This window comes from Triturus cristatus, chromosome 2_1, assembly GCF_964204655.1.
Source record: "Triturus cristatus chromosome 2_1, aTriCri1.1, whole genome shotgun sequence".
NCBI classification, from domain to species: domain Eukaryota; kingdom Metazoa; phylum Chordata; class Amphibia; order Caudata; family Salamandridae; genus Triturus; species Triturus cristatus.
Window position 1 is genome coordinate 86,894,620 of NC_140581.1, and position 25,095 is coordinate 86,919,714.

Genomic DNA, 25,095 nt, shown 5'->3' on the forward strand with positions numbered 1-25,095 from the left:
GCGTCCTTGGACGCCACCATGGCGTTTGATACGCTTGAGTGGCCATACATTTGGGCGATGCTGGCGAGGTTTGGCTTCGGACCGGGCTTCATCAGCTGGGTCAAGTTGTTGTATTCCGGCCCGTTGGCGCAGGTGGTGGTGAATGGACGAGTCTCGGCCCCATTCGCACTGGGACGGGGTACGCGACAGGGCTGCCCCCTGTCGCCTCTCCTGTTTGCACTGGCCCTGGAGCCCCTGGCGGAGTGGCTGCGGTGGCACCCTTCCATCCGTGGTCTCCGTTGGACCCCTGAGCATGAGGACCGTGTGTCCCTCTACGCTGATGATATCCTTCTATATCTCGCCTCCCCGCGTAAATCACTGATTGTCCTAGTTGATGTTTTGCGCTCATTCGGTCGCAACTCAGGCCTCGTCATCAACTGGGCGAAATCCTGTGTATATGTGCTTGCCGGGGAGGCTCCGGTCCTACCACGGGACTGTCCGATCCAGATCGCCTCTCAGGGGTTTCGGTACCTGGGTATATATATTACTCTGGACCCGGAGGCCCGCTACGAGCGGAATTTGCTGCCCCCCCTCCAGCGTTTGAAGGAGGACGTGGTGCGTTGGCGGCGTCTGCCGCTTTCGCCGCTTGGCCGAGCGGCCTTGTTTAAGATGATGTAGTTGCCGCGCTTTCTGTACGCTCTCCAGAACACTATGGATTTGGTTCCGGCGCGCTACTTCCGAGAGGTGGAGAGTTTGCAGCGTCGCCTGTTCTGGGACGGGAGGCCACGTATCGCCTTGGCTAAATTGACACTCCCGTGGTACGATGGGGGGGTTGCCCTCCCGGATATTAAACGGTATTACTGGGCCTCCCAGATAGCTGCGATTAATCATGGCCTTTACGGGCCCGCCCTGAACCCGGCATTTGAAATGGACAAGATGCTCCTGCCCGGTGGCGACTACAATCGGGCGCTCTACTCTGGCGCGCCGGACCCTCGCCTGACGGGACCGACGCGTGTCATGGTGCGTGTATGGCACGCGGCTAACGCAGCTATGGGGTGGAAGGACCGTTTGACCCGGGCGTCACCGCTATATGCATCGGCGAGGTTGGGCTCCTTGTGGACCTCGAAGGGCTTCGAGAAATGGGACACGATCGGCATCAGCACAGTGGGAGATCTCTGGACGAGGGGGGAATTCAAAACTTTCGAGATGCTGCAGACGGAGTTTCAGTTGCAAGGCAGTGAGTACTTCCGGTACTTACAAGTCCGCCACGCGCTGGGCTCCGTCTTCCCGGATGTCGCGTCCATTCCGGAGTCTTCCCCCCTGGAGGACAGAGTGCTGGATGGCCATGTCCCAGACAGCACGATCTCCCTTATATATAAAAAACTGATCAACGACCGATCGGGCCTGCTGACTGGCCTCCGCGAGGCCTGGGTTGCCGATGGGCTGGAGTTGGACGACGAGGACTGGATGTCCGCGGTGGCCTCTCCGAAGGAGGTGGCCATCCCGGCTCGCCTTCGCTTCGTCCAGCTTAAGATCCTCCACCGGGTTTACGTGACGGGGCCAAGGCTTCTACGTATGGGCTTAGCTGAGGATGGACTGTGTAAGCGTGGCTGTGGTGCTTTGGCAACTTTCTTGCATATTCTGTGGGAATGCCCAAAGGTGGAGCGATTCTGGCGTGGTGTGCATGAGGTCCTGCGAGTGGTTACGCGTGTTGTGCTGTTGCCTGAAGCGAGGAGATGCTTGCTGAATGTGTGGGAGCCAAATGACTACTCGGTTCCGCAGACGCGGTGGGTGACTCTGGGATACATGATCGCTAAGCGTGACATTGCCCAATTGTGGGGATCCCAGAGGCCTCCGGCGGTGTCGGCCTGGAAAGAACACATGGATTGGTGTATGTTTCGTGAAAAGGTGGTGTATGTTGCGAGGGGTAAGCCTGGGGCGTGGGTGAAAATCTGGGGCCCCTGGAACGCCTATCGCGGGGGTATTTGCGAGCCGCCGCTGCTGCCGGCTGCTTCGCCAGCTCCGTCCCCCTAGCCGACCCCCTCCCCCAGCCATGGGCACGTGGTTCCCCAGTCCCTGATCTGTTCTCATTCCCCTCGTCAGAGTTTGGCGATTGGTTAGGGTCCCCCACTTAAGGAGCGCGTGCTGTCACTTGGGATTGCGGGTTGCCTTGCGGGTGTGGTTGTTTTTGTGTTGTTGTGTTTTGATAAAAGGAAACCGTATTGTTGGTTTGGAGTTATGTGGCCTGCACTACTGATATCTCCTGACTTACCCTTTTTGCACCGCCAAGAGATTTCTCTGTATGTATGTCATATGCTACTGCCACTCTAGCGGCCGGCCAGACGGTTGTAGGCCCATACTTGTAACTATTTGAGAGTGTAATAAACGGTTTCAAAAAAAACAAAAAAACAAAAAAAAAAAACATAACGACGATAGCATGAAGAGTGTAACCTCACTACTCTTTTCTCTCATTTTTATTTTCTATAATATTGGTGTGTGCTTACTGCAGCACGGCGAACTGAATTGTCTATTGTGCTGACTGAGTATCATCTAGCACAGATATTTTCGCTCAATTGGAAAACATAAAAACTATATTAGTTGCATTAAGTTTTCCATTAGGACTTGTACTTTTATTTTTTAATTTTCAGATGTGAGGTAGGTAAAGTAAAAGAGTTGGAAAGCAGCGCTATCATGTAGGAGATGTAGTCTAGTACTTAAATGGCTCTTACAGATCCTGCTGACTTAAACATTCTGATGCCAAATTGTGTGATCTTGGACACACTGATTTCTCACACGTGCCTCAGATCTAACCCTGGGCGTAGTTTGCATAGTAGCGCTACGCGTAGCTACGCAAAGTGCACTTTGCACTACGCACGCTATGCGAACTGCGTAGTGCGGTAGGCAAATGCTGTTCGCACTGATTGCACAGTGCCGGATGCTTGTCCGCACTGTGCAATCATTGCAAACAGCATCTTACACAGTGCAAGCGGTCGTTTTCTGCCGCTCGAGTAGATTTGTACTCGAGCAGCAGCTTTCTCATCGCGGACAGGTAGTTTCTCTTTATGAGCTGTCGCGAGCAAACGTTACCGCTCGCAATGAGAAATCTGACCTCCCCACGTTGTGAATCTCGCCGGGAGGTTTATTTTCCACGCTCGCGATCGGCAACTTGATGTTGCTGATCGCGAATGAGGAAAAAGTCCCGCCGGGATGTTGATTTTGCTCGCTCGCGGTCGCCAACTTGACGTTGAGGACTGCGAGCAAGCAAAAAATGTCTGCTACGCTACGCGTTTTTGCACTGTGCTACGTGCAATTCGCGTAGTAGCGCAAACTACGCACGCTACGCGAGCGTAACGTAGTACTACGCCCAGGGTTACTCGGATCCCCCTAATTTGTTTTCAGTGGCGAATTGCCCAAGTTCTGCTTTTCATTCGCTTTTGTTGGACTTCTGTTTTAGATCTGACCTGTACAGCGCAGGCGCTGTGCTTGTTTGGTTTGTTCTCCTCCACCCTTTACCTAATCTCACAGTGGCGCAACACATTTCAGGCTGGCTTGTCGCCTTCATGTTTTGTTTTTCACCTTCATGTTTTTGTTTTTTCCTCCGCCCTTAACCTAATCACCCCGCTTTATATCACCACCAGTTACTGCACAATATATTGCTCTTTTTCCCAATAAACAAGTCATAACACTTTTACAGAGTTTCGGTACTTAAATTGCACAACTGCTCACCAAGCTAAAACCTACAACAACAAAAAAAGTATTATTAATTGAATAGGCGCAACCTATTGCATTTGGTAATGCTTTTTTCCTGTGTCACTGCCCAGCACAAGGCAGCATTCAACAACTATAGTGGTGAGACCCAAGGGGGGGCCAGGACGAATGGCGCTGCACCGTGGGCCCCATCAGCCTCCCCCTACCCTAGAGACCCCAGTGGATGGGATGAGGGCTGAACTGCACACTGCACTGTGAGGTATAGCATGGCAGTGCACTGCACTGTGAGGTATAGCATGGCAGCGCACTGCACTGTGAGGTATAGCAGGGCTGCACACTGCACTGTGAGGTATAGCAGGGCTGCACACTGCACTGTGAGGTATAGCATGGCTGCACACTGCACTGTGAGGTATAGCACGGCTGCATACTGCACTGTGAGGTATAGCATGGCAGCGCACTGCACTGTGAGGTATAGCAGGGCTGCACACTGCACTGTGAGGTATAGCAGGGCTGCACACTGCACTGTGAGGTATAGCATGGCTGCACACTGCACTGTGAGGTATAGCACGGCTGCACACTGCACTGTGAGGTATAGCACGGCTGCACACTGCACTGTGAGGTATAGCACGGCTGGGTAAGGTGGCGGGAGTTCTGCCCCAGGGAAAAGCCGCAAACGGATAAATATATGGTCTTTGCCTCGCCTGTCTGGAATTAGCTTCACAGATCTAGGGCGGAAAAGACTTGTGTCTAACAAAATGTAAAACCAAACAGACCATCTCAGCAAAAGTGTTTTTGCAATCAGCATTTCTCTGTCTTTCCAGGCTTGAGAGGAGCGCATGAGAGCATCTCTTGAAAGACCTCGTCACGCGCGCCGTGGCACTCAGACCTTTCCAGCTGGCCAGCCGTACGTCAGAGGCGGCCAGCTCTCAAAAATGTAAATATGTTCTGACCACAGACAAAGACGGCCCAGAGAGCAGTCTCACTTTAGCAGATCTGTAAAGCGCAGAGAGTGGAGCACCCTGCCTGGACTACAAGCGTCGTCACTCCTGGCTTTTGTAGTAAGAACAAGCATTTGCAATGCAATAGGTCTCATATTTGGGACCTTATAAGTATTTAGCCATGCAGCACATCATCCTGGGTGCTACAACATCTACTGTTACTTTATGTGACACTGATGAACAACCATGCTGTGGCTAGGAGCAGTGCAGCCTGTGGACTCTGATAACGATGCCATTAAAATGTCACTAAACGTTCTTTCCGTTCAATGGGATTGCTGGTCACAGTTCGCGATTCTGTTATGGTTTCCCCTGAAAAATTCTTGCGGGTCATCAGCTATCCCCTAGCAGAACTTCAATGGAACATTTGTAGATAAGAGTGTTGGACAGGACACTTAGACGAAAGAAGGCTATCAAGTCTTCACTGTCAAATAATAAGATCAGCCGCCAAATAATGACCTCCATCTTCGGTCGTTTTTTAAAGCATTTCCTCGTTTTCTCAATATATATATATATTTATTTGGGGGGGGGGGGGTTCCACTGATTCCAGAGCTGGAAACAAAGGGATAAAATATTGCAAATGTATTTGTCATGCAGACAAAACTCTTGACAGGAGTGTTTTAGTACCGGCTTTTGTCAATGTCGGTTTTGCCGGCACCATAGTGCATATTAAATACATATAAATAATTTCATTGGGGGGCACAGATCACTAGGAATCAAAAACAGACAATGCATTTAAAGGTCCCGTGCATCAAAGCACCATGGCAGCCATATTTGAGTGCATCAAAATCATCCGAGTACAAACTTACTCTGGCAAGGAGTAAACAATTAAAAAGCAATGCAAATGAAAATCAAAAGGCAGCATGAAAGAGGGAGAGAGAGAAAAAACATACCAAGGAAGATGCTTATTTTACATTTCCTGTCACTTAAAAAATATACATTATTCTGGTTCATTACATGGATTGTTCATGTCTGTGCAACACAATGTTCCCCCTCCTCCCGCCAGACTAAAGGATCTCTGTTAAAAACCGATCGCGGCGAAGAGTTCATTCCCACCCATGCAGTCTAATCTTAGGCATCACCCTGCCTCCCCCATGATAAGACCCCCTTGCGGATGTATATCAATTACTCACTCCAACCATTACTCAAGTCAGTAACATCCTTTAGGCATTTCTTTCCCCTGCATACCCAACCGTGCCGTCGCTTCTAAAAGCCACCTAACCCATGACACCCTTGTCCTCACTACCCCGTCCACGGCTACGGGGAAAAATGCCACGTGCACTTACTAATATAAAGCGCTCTCACTGCATCACTGGACTTTAAAAGTATAACCATTGCCATTAATTTCCATGAAACAAAAATGCTTCCAAAGGACCAATAGGTATATTTCATAGTGGACTAAAAGACCAGAGAGCTTCCTCTGTGACCCATCTCTTCTGAACAAGCGTGGTGTTTTGCGTTTCCAGAGTTAGGGAGGGAACGGCGCGATGATATTAAGTAAATTCCGGCAAGTTAAGCGATTATCCGGGTGGCCGTGGCAGATGAGCCTTACGCTTTCAACATGCTCTCTGGTCAGCTGGCTGCGGCTCCGAGGCTGGGCTGCATGCCACGGGCGCCGTGTTAAAGCAGGAAGTGCAGTGTCTATGCATATTAAATTATGCGGGTGCCATGTTTAAATGAGGCACTAGGAGGGCCAAGTTAGATGATTTAAAACAAAACTCGCTGCAGATAATACTCACGGGGTACAATATGGCTATGCGCATGAATGAAATGCGACCATATTTGTTTGTTACTTATGTTGCAAGTATTTGTTTGTCTACAAAAAATGAAGTTACATCCTTGCAAATGAATCGCTTGCTCTTATTTGCCCTGTCTAGACATATTACTCTGGTTAATTCCTTAAAAGGTTTGAGTACCTGCAGTAATCATGTTAGAAGACACTTTTGAAGAGAAGGCCTCGTGACTTTTCTACTGCACAGGCAGTGGCTTGTCCCGGTTACAGCCGCCTGCCTTCGCCGCCCTGTTTGTAAACAATGAGGCACGTGACACCGTGTCATACACATATCGGATGTCTTCCTCGGCCACCGTGGCTGCGTACGTAAGGAAGTGCTCCAGTCAATGTTAACTCTACTGCGCTGACCTGATTGCCTGACTTGAATTACTGCAGAAATCACGGAAAGGAGATGCAGTTTTAACAAGCGCGCGGTGGGAGCGTGGAGCGTATGAGTGCCTGGTGGGAGCGTGTGAGGCACAAAGGAGACGCCATGCACGTGCACATCGCCTTTCCGTGCGCGCACATGGTTTGTCTCCCGTCGCGCACCAAACCGACAACAATGGTCTCGCCAAGGCGAAGCAGCGCATGCGCTGCATTCACTAGGCGAGACCTAAAAAGCCCATTTTCAAGGGAAGGGCTAGGTCATTTAGTTGGAAACTGCATTACTATTACTTCTCCACTGAACCTGTCAATTTGGCACTAACTTTTCAGAAATCATATAACTTTTAGCCCTTGTTACTTTTAATCCTCCCCCACACTTTGTTAATAGTTATACTACTTCCACTATAGAGTCTAGACCCCTCCACCAGCCTGCACTTTCAAACCGCCCCCACCATCCCATCATCTCTGTAACTTGGGAAGAACATTTGCTTACAGTTTCCCGGCGCATACGCTCTAAACTGGAGGGGGAATCCCAGCCTGGACCGCAGCCTGACCCAGTAAGATGCATGTCCAAGACTGCAAGGGGGCTGCAAGTGGCTGCAAAGGGGCTGCATGGGGCTGCTTTTCTGACAGACCTCGTGAAAGAGCGGACGAGTCGGTGCTGGGAGAGGGCAGGCTCTGGGTCCAGCTTGTATTTCCTGCGGTTGAAAAAAGAGCCTCTAAACATATTAAAGAGGTTATTGTATAAAAGTGCACTGGCTCAACTGGTGGAAGAAGCCTAGACATACACATTGTACTTCACTTATGTTATGTTTGGTTGTTTCAATATTTGTAGACACATTTATACATATATGTATTGTTGAGGGGCCCGGGGTATTTGTTCTGTCCCTTTAATAAGTAGTGTTCTATTTGAGATTTATTGCAATGGACGTTGGTGTGCTGTTTTACAGTGGAAATAAACCTCTTTCTATTCACATTAAGTGACTCATGTGTTCAGATACCACACTAGGATCAGTTCCCACATACATCATCTGTCGTCACCTTTACTGGCGGCCGTACCGTTTGATTAGAGCGGGACGAACCGCAACCGTATCTTACAGACAGCGCAGTACCCGTGCGTTGACTTGTGCAGACGTGGACTCTATTTCACAGGGAGCTCTTTATGTTGGAGCGTGCACTTCCGGATAGGCGGCCAGTGCAGCTCCTTGAGATGGGCGTGCACTTCCGGATAGGCGGCCAGTGCAGCTCCTCGAGATGGGCGTGGACTTATGGATAGGCGGCTGGTGCAGCTCCTTGAGATAGGCGTGCACTGAGGTGCTCCGCGGGATGTTAAGCAGGAGCCTGGCTGCGGCATTCTGCACCAACTGGAGTCTCTTGAGTAGCTACAGAGGGAGACCCCGGTATAACGCACTGGCATAGTCCAGCCAAGATGTTACAAGGACATGGACTACCGTCTTCTGAAAGAGAGCAGGAAGCAGGAACAAAAGTTTCCTAAGAATCCGAAAAAGTCCACAACAGGTCCTAACTACACATTCCACCTGTGGTTTGAAGGACAAATTGTGGTCGAACTTCTCTCCGAGATTCCAAACCACTGTGACAGGAGTCTGAGGAGATGGAGCAAAGCAAGGCCACCCTTCACCACCCCATGAGGGAGCAAGGGATGCAAAGACCAATCCTTCTGTTGTGCTAGGGTCGCACCGGAAATTACTCCAGCGCATCCACTGAAGGACCGCTGACAAGCATGCTTCAAATTTTATTCTGGGCGATAGAGATGTTCCCATCCCAGGTTAAGAGAATCTGCGTGTCGTCAGCGTAAGTAATGACCTCCACTCCAAAGCATGTCACATGTTCATGCGCACTCGACTGAGTAAGGAACCGCACTGGAACAACACCACGGCGCGTGCACATGCGTCATGCTTGAGCCATTTCTCTCTAAACACCCCCCTCCCGTTATCCCCTTCCCCCCGGCCATGAGGAACGCTGTTCTGTCCCTGGCTCCTGGGGTCAGTTTGCACTCAACAAATACCGACTAGAAAAAATAAGAAAATATAAGTAAATTGATGCACTTTTATTATTATTAACATTTGTTAAACGAATCATCCCCCAGGCGATCTCTAGGCGCCACAAGATCAGAGGGGCAGAAGGGAGACAATTAATGAGTGACTAAACAGCCAGGTTTTAAGGCGTTTTTTAAACTGCCCTAGGTTGATTGCTACTTGAGTGCAATTCTCTGGCAAAAAATATGTTTTGCAGGGGTCTCTTCTCCCAGAAAACCTACATTTTGCAGAATTTTTTGACGGGTTGTGTTTTTCGAAACTTTAACAAATCTGTTAAGTTGGTGAATTGTATTTTTTTAAAGTATGAACTTCAGGAAGTTGGTGTGCGCAAGCCCCAAGGAGGCTGCAAGTTAAAGCCAACAAAAGGAACAGAAGTTGATGTCACGATAGAGCCCAGGGATGCATCGAATTAAAGACAGCAAACAGCAGCATTGCTGGCGTGACACGTCATTGTCTGCATCCTTTTGGAAGGACAGATGCCACAGGCCTTCAGCCCCAGACGGCTCCTGTCAGGTTCACGGCACCTTTCATTCGGCCTGGAGGCCAATACATGGGAGCACGAGGATCGATCCAATCGGTATCATGATCGGTTTGCTTGGGGCCAGAACTTTTACACAATTATAAAGTACAAAACCAGGACCACATTTAAATAAAAGTATTGAGAAGCGCGAGGACAAACCTACCTATCATTCAGGTCATGTTTGTGGAATGAAAAATGAAATGTCTTTATACGAAATTCAGAGTGTATCTAATATAAAATGCCTGCGCCCCAGCTACCCTCTGAACTCAATCTGGAAACCTGTATCTCATTCGTCACGTGCGGTGGCCAAACATTGAGGGGTCAGACAGCAGCAGAATAACCGGGGGCAGCACAAAACTCCCTTAATTTCTTAAATTCCTTGGGTCATGAAAAGCGGTTTTAGTTCGGCAAACAAGAAACAGAGCAGTGCACGTGGACGAACGTTAGGACTCTGCACATGTATACCTAGAGATTTGCCTGATTCTAAATCTTTCCATTTTTGGAAGATAAAGGAACCGACACGCAGGGCGATAGAATGATTTGACCAAGATCACACAATGCGGCCAATCGAATGAAGCCAGGGTTTGAACCATGGACTGAGCAAGGGGTTTTGCGGACTCCACGCCCCCTCAGAAGGTACAATTTAGCCTTCCTTAACGACTGAGACAGGCTAAGGAAGGTAAGGCAGAGAAGAGGTTAACAAATGCAGCGGGAGAGCCCACCCCCCCCCATTTATGAGCTTTTCAAGTCAGGATATAAATTGTTATTCACATAATGAGGTCAGAATCAGCCATCCAAGAACAGCTTCCAAAGCGCACTCTAATATCTGGGAAGAGGTTTCTAAATATTGCTCCCTAATGAACTCAACCTTGAGCCTGGCCTAATTTACCAATGAGCCTCGAGCGCAGCACTGTCGCACATCTGCCTCTTTCTTACTTTATATTCTGCCAGAGGCAAATTGCAGATACAACAGAACATAATACATTCTCCTTAAGTAATTGTACTTTTCAGGTTCCGAACAGATCGAACCTAGGAGCATATGTATCAAATACCGTTATTGAGATTCTCAAATAGCGATTTTTGGAGGATCGCTATTTGAGAATCGCAAAACGGGATGTAATAAAAATTCGCAAATATTTTGCCATTCCTTGCATTCCTTAATTGCGATTAGCAAATTGCGAATCGCATTTAAGGAATACCTTTCCGTTCATTCCTATGGGCTAGGAGGCCCATAGGAATGAATGGGAAAACATTCTCAATTTGCGATTCGCAATTATAGAATCGCAAAATGAGAATGCAATTTCAAGGGTGTCAAAAGGACACCCTGTTGCACCCCGGAAATATGTATGTGTGCACATTTGGCGCATATACATGCCCTAAGGGCATGTATGTGCGCCACATGGCACTTTGAAAAATGCAAAAAAGTGCATTTTTCAAGGAAATCGCAAATTACCACCAACTTAAATTCAATCGCAAAATAGAGAATCGCAAATTTTGCGATTCTCTAATTTGCAATGCCCTTTTGGGATGATACATCCCAAAAGTTTTTTTCCTGTTCGCAAACGGGCCGATTCTGAGAATGGGAAAAGGGCTTGATACATATGCCCCCAAATCTCTGCTAGTCTGATTCTCAAACGTTACAAACGAAGCCAGGCATTAGCACCCATCAAGTTATGCCTTGTAAATCGCGAACTTTCTTTTCAATTCTCAAAAAAATCCAGTAATCTAGAAATTCATTGACAGTGGTCAGTGGCAGCTCCTCCGCTAAGGCGGAGGAGCATCGCCCCACTGCTTTTTTGCAGTGAAACACAGAGAAAATAAAATGATAATAACTTGTGTTATTATAATTTTATTTTCTCCTTCCTCCGCAGCTTTGCGTGAGGGGGCGGGGCAGGGGAGGAGTGGTAGCACCTTTCTAAAGTGCGCAATGAATACTTGGATGGCCTTCTCGGGCCACCCAAAAGAGTCTTGCGCACTTCGTATTTTCTCCATGCAGGCTGCATTACAGCCTACGCGGAGAACATGCCCAGGCCTCCAGTCAGCGTCTGGGCACCGAAACATGGTGCTCAGACTAATCACAACGCTGCTTAGGCAGCGTTGTGATTGGCTGACTGGGAGTATGGGAGCCTGGGTGTGAAGCCCCTGTTTGCAGACCTGTCTCCTCATTACCTTTCCTGATCATCTGTTTTTGGTATGAGCCAAAACCTTTCTAAAAAGACATCCCTCAAAACTGTAGATTTCACTGCTGGATCTCCACCTGTGAAGAGCCAGATGATCGGCCCCAACCCAGCTCCTGTGGATCAGAGCCTTGGGCTGCTGCTTGTCTCAGCCTGGTCTTTGGGACAGAAGCCCAGCTGATGATCTTCCAAGTGGACTCTATCAAGCGTCTTTTCCAAACCATGTTAAGCCTTTCTAGAGGGAGCAAGGTGTCCTCAGTGTTTTGTGACTACAGAACCATATTATCAGGCAAGATTGAGCAGTAAAATATTATATTTAGAGTTCTTTTGGAAAAAATGCATATGTTGGTTCCATAGCAACGCGGTGCAAGAAGTCTTTGAGGGGACCTAGAACCGGTGAGAAATACTGGCCACGAAAGTATTCAGTCAAACGACCATCGCTCAAACTACCTAAGCATGATCGAAGCAGACATGGTATGCCAGGGGCCAGTTAGGATGACATCGATTAATACAGCAGCCTGTGCTTGAGTGTAAAATGAAGACCAGAGGCAGCAGACTGGCTGCAGCAATATCAACAGTGGACCTTTTTATATCAACATACATTGGCATGAAGGTGGTCATTGATTACTATGGGCAGAGTTCAGTCCAAGCTTCGCGCACCTCATGTAAAACAGGCAGGAGTACATTTCACCCTGGTACATGGTATTAGTAAATATGGCTAATCAGTCAGTGGCGTCCATTTCCCAGACTGGTAAAAGCAGGCACAGTTGCAGAAAGGTGGGCATTTCGGGTATGGTGTTCCTGTAATATATGCTGATACCTTGGAGGCATTCTTACCCTGTAAAGGAATACTAATCAATTCCTGTGAAAGGCAGGAACAAGTGTCTTAGGGAAACAGCTTTTCCCACTCAGACTTCACCACACAGTGCCGTTCCCAAGCAGCCTTTTCCACGTACGCCTTTACCATGCATGCCTTTACCACGCATGGTAAGCATATTTAAGGTAAGTATATACGTATAGAAGTTACAAAAAACTGTAGCCTAAATTTAGGGGTTTGGGGTGGGTAGTGGTAAAGGGAGCTCAGGGTAATTTTAAGGTTTGGGGTTGGTAATGGTAGAAGGTGGTATGAATAATTTTAGGGTTTAGGGGTGGGTAGTGCTAAAGGAAGGTTAGGAGTAAATTAAAAGAGGGGGAGGTGTTGGAGGGGCTTCCCCTAAAATGAAAAACAAAAATATTATTCCCTCTGACAGGTTCTTGCCTTCTTTGAGACCCGTTGCGACGTTTTTTTCTTTCTCTTCCTCCGGCTAGCTGCTTTGTGTGTTTTTTCCTCTTTTGCTCTTGATAAATGCTTATTTGAGAAAAATAGGTGCCAGTCCCCAAAAATGAGTGCTGGTGGAGCCCACCGGAAACCACCGGCTCAAATTAAGTACTGGTCACCTTATTTAATTCAAGATGGGGTTCTAGAACAAGGGATCCTGACAAGACTTCTCAGGACTGAAGTACGGGAGAGATGTTTTTCTTCTATCTGCAGTATTTGGACAAACTCAGGTGCAGATGTAAAGATTTCAGAGTGGGGACAACGGTGACGTAGAACGGCCTGTCTAGAAGGGCCGGGACTCTTAAACTGCTGCCACCCTCTGTGCATCACTGAGAACTGTGGCACTCAAAATGGCCGACTAACTTTAAGATTAAAAGACTCCCCTTGCGTCAAAGTCCACCTACTCACATCCACTCACCCAGCTCACCCATTCCTTCACATCCAAGAGCATCCCGAGATTTTTGATGACAAGCCTCATTTGTCCGTCAAAAGTGAGCGCATCACAAGCACCGGACGGTGGTGGTGCACTCAGCACCAGGTTCCAGGGCATCACCCTGGGTGTCACTCAGTGTCAAGCCTTTACTGGGCTTCCAATGCGAAGATCCTGACCCTCCGCCCTAGAGCGTCCGGGTTGGATTCCTTTGGAGATCCGTAGAGGCCCAGCTCACATCAGCTTTGGAGACCCTTGGCCATGACTCCAGCTTTTTTAAATATAAAAAAAGAACCTTTTAAAATCTGATGCCCTCTGAGCTTGAAGCCTACGCTGAATAGCCGCCAGTTGAACCATTGCCCCAGGTTTCGCAGTTGTTTATTTCATATCTATGGTATGCCGTCAACATCAGTTAACTTATGTTTGTTGAACTAGAGCTCAAGGGGCCGTATTATGGCTAGGGTGCACTTAGGGAAAGTGCGCCCTATTACATTGAATGCCCCCAGGACAGCCAGGAACCAAAGTGAACAAGCATTGGCATAGCCAATAAGTCTCGCCTTTGGGACCATATAAGTGTTTAGTCAGAGCTGGGACTTAGGTGTGTGCGCTGGTCCGGGTCCTTGTGAGGGGAGATCGCTCTTCTGGAGTGGGTGGACGTGCTTCTCCTACAGAGGTGTTGGTGCCTCTTCCGGTGAACATCCAGTCGCGGGAGGGTGGCAAAGGAGGTGGGTTTATGGCTCCGGCCACCCGCCTGCCGATGATGGGGATTACCCGTAGTGCTGTCGTCCGCCCGTTCAGGTTCTTGCGCGGGTGCTGTCAGCCGAGTGCCTGCTGTCTTCTGTTCTAGAGCAGCCCTACTGCTTCCTGTGCAGGCTCAGCCGTGCAGGAGCGGCAGTGGTAAAGGGGGAGGGGGGTGGTGTTCCGCCCGTACTCTCCCGCTCCTGTCAGGGTTGCGTCCTTGGAGATAGGGTGCTGTTACATGTGGTTGGTGAAAGGGGTGGGATAATAGTCCCTCATTGGAAGGGCGAAGGTGTCTGCAGTCGGCTGTCTTTCAGAGTAGTGTACTGCCGCCTTCCTCTGCAAGGATTTGGTTGTGCGAGGGAAGTGATGTTGAAAGGCGGGAGCGTAAAACTTTTGTGTGACGGGGTGGGTGCTCTTCGGAGTGAGTTCCTCCTGCTGCTCCGCCTCGTGCTATACTCTTGGCTGTGGGGTGGCGTTGTACGGGGGGCCCACCGGCACATAGGGGTGCGGCCGCAGCTGTCTTCTGTGGTGAGCGCTGTATGACTAGCCTGGCGTCTGCTGCTCCCCAGGGTAGGGCGTTGCTGGTGTCCTTCTTTCTGTCCTGGGTAGGCGGTGGGGTTGACAGGGATGCAAAGGTTACTTGTCTAACTAAAGGGCCTTCTTTCCGAAGAGGGGGGCGAGTTGTGCCTCTTCTCCGAAGCTTTGGGCCGTAGGAGTGGGCGTCAGCCCGTCTCTATGAAAGGAGTACCACTTGTGAGCAGGAGGGGGTGACCGCCGGAAGGCTCCCCCTCCCGAAGGCTGACGGGGAGGTGGTTAGTTGGACTGTCGCACCCCACTAGAGGTTTAGCCCCGACTTGCCTCTAACTGACGGGGTTGAGGGTGTTTTCGATGGATGGGTGCTCGGAGTCGGTGAGGGGAAGAGGGTCTGCGCCTCCTCCGTGGGTGGGCACAGGCCCAAAGGGCTGGACTGCTGTGCTTGAGGTGTTTGTTTGTCCAATCCGATACCGACTCATGGGTGCCCGCCACCTCTCTTGCACAGACTCTGTTGCTGGAAGGGAGGGTGACAATCCTATGTGGGGGAGCCGATGAGAGAGTCTCCCTCAAGGGAACAAGGAAGGAGGGGGAGTGGGTTAAACTAACAGTATCTCTGTGCAAGGTGGAAACGAGACTCCCTGCGTATTTGGAGTAGGAGATGCTCCCTAGTTTTTGACTGTGAACATTGGTACTGACAATCCCTTCTGGAGGTAAATGGGGGCATTGCTCTCAGACACAGGGGCTCCAGAATGAGCAAAAAGACAGTCCCTTCTGGGAAGAGAGCTGTCTGTATCTCCGAGGGAGGATATCCGCCAATCCTTATGGGGCGGCGGGTGTTGCAATCCTCAAGGAGGAGAGAGACCCTTTAGGGGTGTCACTATGTCCGCGTGTAGGGATGAGAGCAGAGCTGGTATCTAGGGGGAAGGTGTTGTAGGGTGTTATGTGCCCCTTTCAGGGGTGGGAGGCGCGCTGACCGCTGAGTCCTGCAACCTTAAGGCTCACTTTTCTGCGTGGAGATTAAAGGTGGTCATGCTAGGGGCGGGAGGGAAAAGCATGGATAAACAAGCGTGGCTGTGTGGTGGCAAAAGTGAAAGCGACTGAGAAGTGAAAACAGTTGCAGCGTCCCTCGAGTGGTGTGCGCGCGCTCGTGTGAAATCCGACACAAAACAGATGGCTCACTGCGTGCTGCTGCTCGTAACCGCAAGCTGTAGGCTGTGGGCGTATACATTTGCTGGGGAAGGTGAAACATGCATCCGCCTTTTCCCAATTGCGTGCTGTCTTTGCACGCAAAGACCAATAGAAAAAACCAACAAAAAAGTCCAGATCGATTCCAGGAGATCATTTTCCTGGGCAGCGCATGCGCGCTGCGCTAGGCTCGACCTAAAAACGGAGCGACTTTGAAGCTCCGTGTTTCACTGTGCATTTAAAGAGGGGAGAGAGATCCCCCTGCAGGCGGGTGTAGTGAGGGGCTGCACATGCCTGCACGAGGATGTCTGGGTGAACCATAGGACCCCTTTACTGCCCTCCAGAGGGATAATATTAGGGGGTGCACAAACAGTGCGCCACCCAAAAGGTGGTGCACTGTTAGTGTGCCTCCTGACAGCTTCTTTGCCTATGTGCCCTGGTCTATAATATGGCATAGTCACAGAGGCAATGGGATTCCCTCATTTGCATGGAGCCATGCCTGGGATTCCCTCATTTGCATGGGGCCATCCCCCATGCAAATGAGGGAACACCCTCAGGTGACAGCACTGGTGCTATATGTGCGCCAGTGCTGTCTGTATTACAGAAAGTGCTGCACAAGCGACTGCGGCCACTTCTGTAATACCAGAGTGCCCTAGGGGCATGCAAAGCGGGCGCACATGCCCATTGCGCCCCGGGGCACTTCTGTAATACGGCGTTTGGTGTCAAGAGTGTCTGATTGCAACCTAATCATGTCGACAATATATGGAGCATAATACGTTAATTGGGATATTGCAAAGACGTTAATGATCCAATACAAGTACCAGTCTGCTGGTCCACGAAACTCTGAGGTGACTTGCAATAACCAAATGAGGTACATTTAGGGGTTCTTTATTCCTTATAATACAATCCCCTCATATTTCTTCGATGAAAAGAAATACAAAAAATCTAATAAACAAACCCTTGATGAGTACATCTACGAAACCTGATACGAAAACTTACTCAGTGTGTCAGATATGCACAAAATACAATACATAAAAAGTATACAAATATTTCTTTGGTATATCGGTCTAATATACTTAAAACTTTTTTCAAGTGCAATTAAAATTAAACTCTAAGGATTCTCAATCAAAATCACTGATAAACATACATTTAGACTTATATGTAAATCTACTCCTGCACCTAAGTGTAAATCTATACATTTGTCACCATTTCCTAGAATGTATATACATATATATGTATGTTTTATACATTTTAACTATTTATGTATAACTCACACTATGATGATAGTTATTATCACTAATATATGTGATTTGAAATACAACAGTCTGTTTTCTAATTCCATGAATGTCTAAGCAAGCATTGGAGCACTTAAACCGTAACAAGAAAGTGTTTCTTTACTGTTTAGCACTATAGGGGTGTGTTCTTTCCCATTCATTGTATATATAAAGACGACGTACTATAAGTTCTGTATGTGATCAAGGGCACTTGATGCCCGAAACGCGTCATGAAATGAGGATTTGAAAATAAAAGAAGATATTTTGCCACTAACTGGTCCTGGTGGTCCGTTTCTGTCAGTTCGCCACAAAGGAGGTGCTGAGAGGTGTTTGAGTGCATCAATTCACGGAAGTTTGGTTGCTTTCGTTAAACGGACCCCTCCCTTCAAGTCGGCAGCAGCCCTCAACCTATCGTTGCTTGGAATCCGGAAAGGAAATTTGGCTGTGACCCCCTACGTGCCGGAATAGCATACACCTGTGGATAGACGCCGTCGATCGGGTCGGAGGACTCGCGAAGGAACGTCCGTACCGCGGGTGAGTGAAACGGCAGCTCTGTAGGCGGGGAATAAGGACTTTGGGCATATCAGTTTCGGAACCCGAGAAAGCTACAGGGTGAAGAATTTACTGTGTATTACATATTAAAAATCCTCAACCATGTCGGAAGATGAAGTACGTATACGAGAAGCGATGGCGAACGAGCTTTTCAGCAAAGTACCCAAAGCAAACGCCGCTGGGTCAAATATCAAAGTAACAGAAAGTAATTCAGACAATGACGTTAAGATTTTGTTAAAAGAACTAGAAAAGAAAATGAAAAATGAGATCACCAAGTGGTGGGAGCACAAGTCCCTAACAAAGTACGTGGAAGTTAATAGGATACCACGAGGTCTAAGGATTTTTCTCGCTCCTAGTTTCGATAACCCCAATCCCTTAATGCTCAGAGAATGGGGTGAAAGCAATCTCATAGCTTCAATGAACTTGGTACATATTTTAATCAAATATGCAGAAATTGATCGCCAAGCGCTATTGGTTGATATCGATAACATCAACAAGGAATTAATGAAATCTGAGAAAAAAGACTTTATTAAGGCAAAACGAGAGGAGATCAAGGAACGGCTTAAAAAGCACGAAGAAAAGATCACAGCAAGGAAAATACACAAATTTGCACGCGACCAAGCCGATTATGAACTAGGCCAGATTTATACGTTTGCCCGAAAATACGAAAAAGCGAAGAAACTGAAATTCAGTGGCAAAGAAAAACCTAATGCTGTGAGCAGCGTGCGAGAAACATCAAATGATGGCAATAGCTCCAACACAGATAATGAATCTCTAACTAGTGGATCAAGCATGGAAGAGTTAAACATGGAAAGTACATCTGGGAGCACAATTCTCAGCCTTGGAGAAGAAATTGATTTTTTAGTGGAGGAGCGGAGGCAAACATTGAGACCGAGGAACGAACGAAAGCCAATAGAAAAAGGCGGAACACCAATAGAAGAGCGCGACGCCGTAGGTGCCGGCGCGAAGCAAAAAGAAAAGAAGAAGAGAAATCAATGGCGCAAGTAGCAACCGCTAATAATGAAGAAGAAGAAGAAAAAACAATCATTAATCTATCCACTGTAACACTAACCAAAGCTGAGGAGCAACTGCTTGCATTGGGTTTAAATTTCTGTCCAGAAAGCAATTTTAATTATGCAAACACCAGAGTTGATGTGTTCTGTTTCATACGCAAATTGAAATTGAGCAAATTTTTCACCATCAAATCAGGTTTAGAAAAAGCCAAACTAACCGCTTTACCAGAACCCAATAACCCCACAAGATTGCAAGCATCTGATATTCGAACACTTTTAACCATACATGATCTCAGCAATGAACCAGTTATAGATACACAACAACAACAACAACAAGATTCTGTGGATAATACTCAACAGAGACTGCGTAAAATAGACTTACAACAGAAAGGAGCTGGGGAAAGCCCTTACAAGCCGAAATCAACGTTCCTTCCAATGATGCCGAAAGACGCAGTCGACATTTTCCATGAACGCGTCATAGAAGAAATCAAAAAGCTACACCATCAAGTGAACTACAAAAAAAGTAAATTACAATAGAACAAAATCCAATATCAAAATCTGATGAAAAAATTAAATGACAATGTGGAAATTGTAATCAAAAAATCTGACAAGGGCGGTAACATCGTTTTATGGCCCAAACAAGAATACATTTTGGAAGCAATGCGACAATTGAACAATGAACAATGTTATGAAAAATCTACTATGAGGGAATATAACAAAACGAAAGACTCTCTAAAGAAGGAGCTACAATTTTGGAAACGGGAAGGATTAATAACTTCAGAAGAATTTTTATATTTGCATAATGAACATCCAGTTCTTCCTTTCCTTTATCTCCTACCCAAAGTCCACAAAAACATTATACCAATTCCAGGTCGCCCCATAATATCGGCAATCAACAGCATGACTGAACATATGGGCGAATACGTGGATTTCTTTTTACAGGAGTTGGTAAAAGCTTTGCCCTCATATGTAAAGGACACAGGTGATTTTTTAAAGAAAATCAATGATATTGTCTGGACAGACAATTCGACATTAATAACATTAGACATTGAATCACTGTATACCAGTATAGAGCACAAGTCTGGTTTGATCGCTTTGAATTATTTTCTGGAGTCGAGGCCCTGTGAATACTATCAACATAACAAAATGTTAGTAGCTTTTGTTACTTGGTGTTTGAACAACAATTATTTTTTGTTTGGTAAAGATGTTTACAAACAGATACAGGGTGTTGCCATGGGGGCCTGCTTCTCTCCTAGCTACGCATGTTTACATGTGGGCTGTTGGGAGGAGCAGGTCCTCAGGAAGCAACATCTAGAGACCTTTAACAACAACATTGATCACTGGTTGCGTTACATCGATGATGTGTTTTTAATATGGAAGGGGAGCATTGACAGTGCCAATAGATTTATTGAAAAGATCAATACGAATTGTATGAACTTACATTTCACATCACACATAAGTCAATCTAGAGTGGAATTTTTAGACGTGAATGTGTTCATCAAGGAAGGCCAAATTGTCACCACAGCCTATAGAAAACCAACTGCTGGCAACACAATCCTACACGCAACCAGTGCACATCCCAAGCACCTCATCAGCAGTATTCCGTACGGGGAACTGTTGAGGCTTAAACGTATTTGCAGTACCCCAGAAAATTATGACAAATGCAGAGAAGAAACTCTGAGTCGACTAAGAAAAAGAGGCTACAATAACAAAACGTTAGTGGAAGCCGTAAACAAAGCTGATAGTCGAACAAGAGAATCATTGCTTCCACAAAATGTTGAGAATGATACAGCTCCTGCAGACACAGTCGATGACACACCAAGACTGATAATAGCGTATAGCAGGCAAGAGAGGAAAATAAGATCGATCATGAACAAAAATTGGCCCATCATTCTTACTGACAATGTCCTAAACTCAAGACTGCCAAATAAACCAGTAATTACTTTTAGGAAAACTCAATCTATGGGGTCCAAGTTGTCTAAAAATAGCCCAGAATTGATCGGTAATGCATCTTGGTTAAAACCAAGACAGGGCTTTTTTAAATGCACATCATGCAGAGCATGCAAGTTTGGAGTGAACACAACCCAGTACAAATCTCCCTTTAGAGAAAATGAGATAAAGATCAAGGGTAGTTACAATTGTCGTACTGAATTTGCTGTTTACGTTCTTGCGTGCACTTGTGGGCTTAGGTACGTGGGAAGCACCAAGCTTCAGGTGCACGTAAGGATATTGCAGCATTTACGAGCAATCGTCAATAACGATCCGGCCTATCCGGTTGCTCGTCACTTCAAAGAGGCACATGACAACGATGTAAAATGTTTATCTTATTTTGTGATTAATTCAATCCCAGTACCACGTAGGGGAGGAAATCGAGAGAAGATGTTAAGACAATGCGAAACCAAAATCATCTTAGAACTCGATAGTAAATTCCCCAATGGGTTGAATAATTCAGAGGATTTACACACGTTTCTTTAACTGAACTTAATATACATATCTTTTAACAGCTTTTGCAGCAATGTATATTTATAGAAACAATGATGTAAATAACCAGTGGACCCCTAACAAAATGTAATATTTAATATTTAATATTTCATGTTATTCATGGTTGGTAGTCTTCTTGAGTAAACGCACTGACATTTTTATATTTTTTCGTACTTTTTGATATCTGATATTATAATCATTAAGCACTAGCACTTCTCGTTCACCTAATAGGAATACCTCCAAATAGTAGCTTTTTTAACCACATTTTATATAAATTTTTATCACATTTATGTGTTATTTATTTATTCATAAAATTGTGAATGTTATGCATTAAGCACTTTATGAATTTGGTAAACCTATATCTAAAGAGCACATTTTGCACTAAATTTGCACAAAGACGCTTTTTACCACAGAAACACAAAGAGGTACTGCGAAGAATAGCAATATGCTATACATTTTGGAAAACAAACCGCATTTAGGCAGTCATAGGTTTTTCCAATGACAGACATTCGCACAAAATACTGTTGAAAATATGCTTTCATCATGGTGAATTAATGTGTATATTTTAATTATTTATACATATTTATTTATTATTGAAAATGTAATATTTCTTTGTATGTTTTATACATTTTAACTATTTATGTATAACTCACACTATGATGATAGTTATTATCACTAATATATGTGATTTGAAATACAACAGTCTGTTTTCTAATTCCATGAATGTCTAAGCAAGCATTGGAGCACTTAAACCGTAACAAGAAAGTGTTTCTTCACTGTTTAGCACTATAGGGGTGTGTTCTTTCCCATTCATTGTATATATAAAGACGACGTACTATAAGTTCTGTATGTGATCAAGGGCACTTGATGCCCGAAACGCGTCATGAAATGAGGATTTGAAAATAAAAGAAGATATTTTGCCACTAACTGGTCCTGGTGGTCCGTTTCTGTCAGTTCGCCACAAAGGAGGTGCTGAGAGGTGTTTGAGTACATATATATATATATTCACTTAAAAAACCATAGGTTTCACACATGTTATAGTTAGCTGGACATTTCCCTCATAAAAAACCAATGAAATTCCCCCGTTATAGTTAGTGCAGGCAACTATAACTCACGCGACCAAAATCCTCTGCTGATGACGTCAGATATTACATCACTGTATTTAGACACCTATTTACCCATGTCTTCTTCCATTAATCTTTAGCTATACATATATTACAAATATTTATTTTTCAGAAAGACACATATGTAATCAGTGATGTTGCGCGCACCGAGTGCCCACGAGGCGTTGTTCGTACGGTGCGCGCACCCCGCGATTTTTTAAAAAAAAACTAAATGTTTTTTCACCCTAGGGGGTCCTTCAGTGACCCCCTGACAAAGGGGGTCAGGAACTCCCTACCCTGCCCCCTTTTCACGTTCTCCACCTTTGTTTTTCACTGCCTCAGACTGCGAGAGACAAAATGGCGGCCGACACTTCCTGATTTCGACCGATTCGAATGTTTACTGACATCTAACAACCAATCAGAATTGCACTCACGCACGGCAGGGTGCGCGCACAGTGCGCGCACGGTGCGCGCGTATAGATATTGATATGGTTTTAAATGCTATTTTCTCAGGAAATACTGAACAGATTTACACGAGACCTTCAAAAGGCACTTCCTTGACCTTATGGCTACCTCTCTGCCAAATTTCACGTAATTCTGTTCAGCCGTTCGGGCTGTAGCTGCGACTAAAGGTCCTATGGAAAAATACATGACGAAAACGCGTTTTGGGCCCCCCCCTTTTTCTCAGCCCCCGCTTGTTGAATCCTCCCGAGACTTTCAGGGTAGGAGCGGAGCGGAGCGCCCCACCTATTTTGAAAACTTCGCGAGGATTCGTCAATCGGCGCCAAAGTTATTCAAAATAGAATTTTGAGATTTCCTATGGAAACTCGGTCCTAACTATAACTATCTACTGGCGGCCGCCAGTAGATAATATATATATATATATATATATATATATATATATATATATATATAATCCACAGGTGGATGGGAACACCCGTTGCCTCCAGAACGAAGGGCGCGTCGAAGAAGAGACCTCCCAAACGCGGTCACAAATATTCTCCAAACTGAGAGTGAGCCTTAAGGTTGCAGGACTCAGCGGTCAGCGCGCCTCCCACCCCTGAAAGGGGCACATAACACCCTACAACGCCTTCCCCCTAGATACCAGCTCTGCTCTCATCCCTACACGCGGACATAGTGACACCCCTAAAGGGTCTCTCTCCTCCTTGAGGATTGCAACACCCGCCGCCCCATAAGGATTGGCGGATATCCTCCCTCGGAGATACAGACAGCTCTCTTCCCAGAAGGGACTGTCTTTTTGCTCATTCTGGAGCCCCTGTGTCTGAGAGCAATGCCCCCATTTACCTCCAGAAGGGATTGTCAGTACCAATGTTCACAGTCAAAAACTAGGGAGCATCTCCTACTCCAAATACGCAGGGAGTCTCGTTTCCACCTTGCACAGAGATACTGTTAGTTTAACCCACTCCCCCTCCTTCCTTGTTCCCTTGAGGGAGACTCTCTCATCGGCTCCCCCACATAGGATTGTCACCCTCCCTTCCAGCAACAGAGTCTGTGCAAGAGAGGTGGCGGGCACCCATGAGTCGGTATCGGATTGGACAAACAAACACCTCAAGCACAGCAGTCCAGCCCTTTGGGCCTGTGCCCACCCACGGAGGAGGCGCAGACCCTCTTCCCCTCACCGACTCCGAGCACCCATCCATCGAAAACACCCTCAACCCCGTCAGTTAGAGGCAAGTCGGGGCTAAACCTCTAGTGGGGTGCGACATTCCAACTAACCACCTCCCCGTCAGCCTTCGGGAGGGGGAGCCTTCCGGCGGTCACCCCCTCCTGCTCACAAGTGGTACTCCTTTCATAGAGACGGGCTGACGCCCACTCCTACGGCCCAAAGCTTCGGAGAAGAGGCACAACTCGCCCCCCTCTTCGGAAAGAAGGCCCTTTAGTTAGACAAGTAACCTTTGCATCCCTGTCAACCCCACCGCCTACCCAGGACAGAAAGAAGGACACCAGCAACGCCCTACCCTGGGGAGCAGCAGACGCCAGGCTAGTCATACAGCGCTCACCACAGAAGACAGCTGCGGCCGCACCCCTATGTGCCGGTGGGCCCCCCGTACAACGCCACCCCACAGCCAAGAGTATAGCACGAGGCGGAGCAGCAGGAGGAACTCACTCCGAAGAGCACCCACCCCGTCACACAAAAGTTTCACTAGTGAACAAGCCTGCAGGTCAGGCGAAACGCGTCTAGCTTTTCAGCTGGCAATAAAGAATCTATTTCACAGACGCGGCGTCGATTGCTTTTCTAAAGTTTGGAGAATATATATATATATATATATATATCCCACGTTTGCAGTCTCAACAAAAATCCGTATCCACGGAGAAGATAGAAACCACGCAGATCCAGAGTAAGGCACAATAGTTGATTTATTTCAAAGCCGAGTCTTCACAAAATCTGACGCGTTTCGGGCATCCGCCCTTGCTCACAGATATATATATATTCAAAAACCACGAGTCCACCAGCTGTTGCTCCACAACGCCACGGGTGCTGCTCAGCGCATGGAGGTTTGCGCAATTCTATTCCTCACCCCAGGCTCACTAGTCGAAGGAACCTTTCCAATAGAGCGCACACAAGAGCCATCTGTTTACAAGCAGGATTTACAATTTATTTTCGTCCTTTTCGCATTAAAGTTGACAAACGCGTTTCGGCGTGGCCGCCTTCGTCAGTGTCTACTTAACTATTTCAACATGTACCTTTTAAATAAAGTTGTACCCTGAAATGAAAAAACGAGTGATTTGTGATTTGCAGTAGAAACAAAAGAAAGCACATATGCATTGGTACGGCGATGGGAACGTGCTTCGCCCCCAGCTACGCGAACTTGTTCGTGGGCTGGTGGGAGAAGCATGTGGCCTGGACCGGT

General features: G+C 46.8%; 1 protein-coding gene across 3 annotated transcripts in view; it reads right to left on the minus strand.

Annotated features, from left to right (window-relative positions):
• Positions 1-25,095, minus strand: part of LOC146863805 (phospholipid-transporting ATPase ID-like) — a 696,782-nt gene that overhangs the window by 340,562 nt on the left and 331,125 nt on the right. The gene's annotated exons all lie outside the window — the stretch shown is intronic.